At 41.2% G+C, this 4,058-nt stretch overlaps 1 pseudogene across 1 annotated transcript; it reads right to left on the bottom strand.

The window, feature by feature from the left end:
* Positions 1-1,564: 1,564 nt before the first annotated feature.
* Positions 1,565-2,743, bottom strand: LOC101311318 (annotated as a pseudogene). The gene has a single exon (XR_185233.1). The product of XR_185233.1 is annotated as a gibberellin receptor GID1C-like (transcript).
* Between the last annotated feature and the right edge of the window lie 1,315 nt (positions 2,744-4,058).

Below are 4,058 nucleotides of genomic sequence, written 5' to 3' on the forward strand. Positions count from 1 at the left end.
ATATATATATAACATTCTAGGAACCGTTCCAATCTCACCCTACGTGATTCAGTTTGATTTTGGGACCATTTCGGTTTCGAAATAGATACAAGAATTGAAGAGAAACCATGCAAAGTAATTCATTTTGGATTTTTCAACGATTTGGGACTGGAAGTTGCTTTAGGTTTTTGCCAGATGAATGGTTGAACGATTGATTAATTCATCTAATATTTATAGAGATTCTTGTTTTTAATTTAACGATATGAGATTCTTGTATCTCTCGACAGCCTTTAGATCTCTCTCTCTCTCTCTCTCTCTTCCGAAACTCTTCCAAAAACCCTAAAGGAGGCGGCAGGTCTTCTCCAACAACGAGGTCTCTATCTCTCGTCCGGCGGCGGCCCGTCCTTGACTGGTCCTTTTGGGCTCGTTGATGGTACTTGGTTTTGCTGCTGCCGAACGGGATTTGATACAATTTTTGAAGTAGCCGAGATGGGGATGACTTGATTCGGGTGTGCAAGGTACCATGGCAATCATATTGGGATCACTTTGGGGTTGGTAGATTGTGCAGGGGCCGAGATCGAGGGACCTTTGAAGGCGTTGAGTTTTTGCTTTCTTTTCTCTGGAGATGGCATCAAACGATGCTGGATTAGGTATTTTGAATTCTGTCGCAGGTAGGGGTCGTGGAGGCGTGATATGTGTTGCATCGGGTGCGGCGGCGTGGTTTCGCACAGGTCGCAGGGTGTGGTGGTGTGGCTTCGCGCAGGTCGCAGCTAAGTGACTTGGGTGACGTTGACGGATGGCGGAGTGTGGCGGCGGCGGTGACATGAACCTCTTTAGGTGACACTGGATCTTGTTGGGCTGCTTTGTTGGGCCCGGGTTAAGACTTTCTTTGGGGCTGCTTAATTTGACCCCACTAAGCCCATAACATGTTATGAGCCACTAAGACTTTTATAGTCAACTAGTGTAGGCGGGGTTGGAGTCAGCAGACTTTAACCTTCTTGCTATAGTCAGATGGTTGCAGATACTTGAAGCACTGTAATTAAGCACACCTTGGCGATAGTATTTTCAACTCTATTATCTTATAGTATCAGTATTTCAGTATTGTTTTCTCTGTTAAGTTCACAATAAGTGAACTAACTGTCTAATGTAATGGCATTATTGTTGATCCTTGTGGTCATTGTACTCTACCCATTCTGGCTTTCGATTATATATATATGATCGATGATTACTTTAAAAAAAAGATATGAGATTCTTGTATCTGGTTGGGTTTGAACACTAATTTTATTTCATAAGCAAAAGTTACACTTGTGACTCGTCCATGCACCAGCCACCACCATAGCACCACTGATCAATGGGGAAACACATCATATGGCTACAAGACAAGGCCTTACACTGGTAGCTGGTGAGACTTGCTGGTAATTATAGCAACGTCCACAGAACAGATATATTAAGAATATAACAAAACATTATGAATTGATTAAAATAGAATAATAGATTGAGGATATAACAAAACATAATGAATTATTGATGAAAAAGATTCTTCTTTTTTACGATGAGATTCTTGGATCTGATTAGGTTTGAACACCACATTTTATCCCATAAGCAAAAGTTACACTTCTCCATGCACCAGCCACCACCACAGCACCGCTGATCAATGGCACATAATATGTATATATTGGTAGCTTGTGAGACTTGCTGGTAATTAAAACGTCGTCGACAACAGAACAGGTAGATTAAGCAAAACAAAATGAATTATTAGGATTTCAGTTTGTCTTGACGAACTCTACGATCCCAGAAACTAGACTTGCAATTGGGACAGCAATGCGTGGGTCCATGTCCGCCGCGAGATAAAACGCATGACCGACTCCGGGGATAGTCAAAAGCTGCACATCCTGGTTCGCCTTCTTCATGGCCTCGTAGTATTCCATCTCAGTGTCCTGAAAAACGTCGACCCCCCCAACGAAGACCAGCATCGGAGGCAGCTTCAGGCCATCCAATGGTGGAGCCAATGAACCCATCGGACATGTAATCGGATGGTCCTTGTTTGATCCTACCGGAATTGACAAGCTGAACAACTTGTCCGCCATATCTACGTTGAAAAACGAAGACTGTGGCTGTTCCAACTCCGACTTGCTCCTCGTTTCCCGGACAAAGCCAGGTTGGATTAGAATCCCACCGGATAGCTTGAACTGACCTAAATCTGCATGCCCTGCTCGTGCAGCCACTTCATGGACTATGTTTCCTCCTGAACTATCCCCTATGAGGAAAACCCGGTTCAAGTCTGCATGGTCGTTTAGCCAAGGTTCATACGATTCCGCTTGAGCCACCGATCTGAGCCAGAGGAGAGCATTGAAGCCGTCGTCGATCTGAGCTGGGAGGCGGTGCTCGGGAGCTTGTCTGAGATAGACGGAGACAACAATAGCATTGGCGGCACGTGCGATCCTTGAGTAGATATAGTAGTACATGTACCAATCGGCTTCGCAGAAGCAAAAGCCTCCTCCATGGAAATGAAGGATTACTGGTAGCTTAGTCTCCTTATTATCCTCCGGCTTTCTCTCCGGTAGGTATATTCGGACGCGATGGCCGGATGTTTGTCAATGATCACGTCTCTTGTGGCAACGCCTTCAATGAATTGCTCGTGAGATGGAACCGGCTGCAATAGGAAAGTGAACTCGGGGGGTCCTGCCCATGTCCGGTCGACTGAGCCGTTGTCATAGACTCTAAGATCAGACACTTGAATGACCACCTTCTTCTCTTGGGCCATGGTTGATAATGGTGAAGCTGATCTCGATCTTCTGATCAATATGTCTTGGTCTGCAAGAAAAAGATAAGAGGATCGGAGTGACGTATATATAGACTTGGGACGAAGATCACTACTTGATTGGTAGAAGTACTTGGCGAAGCACCTTCATCTGATTTTGTACTCTTATGAAGCAATCATTAAGAGTAAACAAAACAGACTCTACGAATAAAATAGACTTTAGGATTAATTTACGTATCATACGAATCATATATGTGTATATATTTGTGTATTTAATGTATAAAATAAATTGTATAGAAACGTTTTAAGATTATTTAGTAATACTTATCCAGACCATTCCTACTTAATGTGCGACGTACTGCGTAAGCATGCACTGTATATTATTAGTACGTTAGTTCATGTCAATAATAGACTATAGGGACTCTACCAAGTCGACTATATTAAACTTGTGCCAGATCATGCAAGATTCTCAGCATCATTCAGCTGCTATATATATTATATATGTTTTTTCCTTCCATTTATATATTAATGATCCCAGGCCAGCTCCCACTTCTTCTAGACGTTAGTTGTGCAACTGCATGTCTTAAATTTGAATAGCAAGCATTTCTTCAATTCAGCTAGCATGTGGAATGGAAGATCGATCATCAGTACATGCCTTAAGATAACAAAGATCGAGCAAATCACGTTATCAGAACAGTAATAACACTTGCAAATATACTAATTGTCATATGAATGAAACCGACACTGTAATAAGTTAAAAACCGAAACCGGGGTGTGACAATTAAGTTAAAAACTGATACACGTTATCAGACTTATTAAGTCCCCGGCAACGGCACCAAAACTGACAGATACGTACCGAAACCGGGGTGTGACAATTAAAACCCTTTTTGACAATTGTAGAATAAGACAAATAATTAACGTTCGATCAATCCGGAGACTTAAAGGCCGCTCATGTGAGAATAAAATTAAACAAATTAGTATCTAATTTAAAGATTTATTCACATAATCTTTACATTTACACAATTAAAACGGAGAGGGTTTTAAGGTTTTTGTTCTAAGTTCCCAAGGCCGGCCCTGAGTTTTTCAGGGCTCTAGGCTAGAATCAAAAATGGGGCTCTCTAACCACTTTCAGATATATCCATATTTTTTTTACTTTTTAAAAATAATTGAAAAGATTTAAAACAACAAATAAATACTAGTAACATCACAATACAACAACTTAATATCATTTATCGAAACACTTCATTAATTTAAACAAAGATTGTAAAGTTACTGAAGGCAAGCATTGTTATTACTTATTACAATAGTATTGTTATTG

This window comes from Fragaria vesca, linkage group LG7 (genome assembly GCF_000184155.1).
Source record: "Fragaria vesca subsp. vesca linkage group LG7, FraVesHawaii_1.0, whole genome shotgun sequence".
Lineage (NCBI taxonomy): Eukaryota > Viridiplantae > Streptophyta > Magnoliopsida > Rosales > Rosaceae > Fragaria > Fragaria vesca.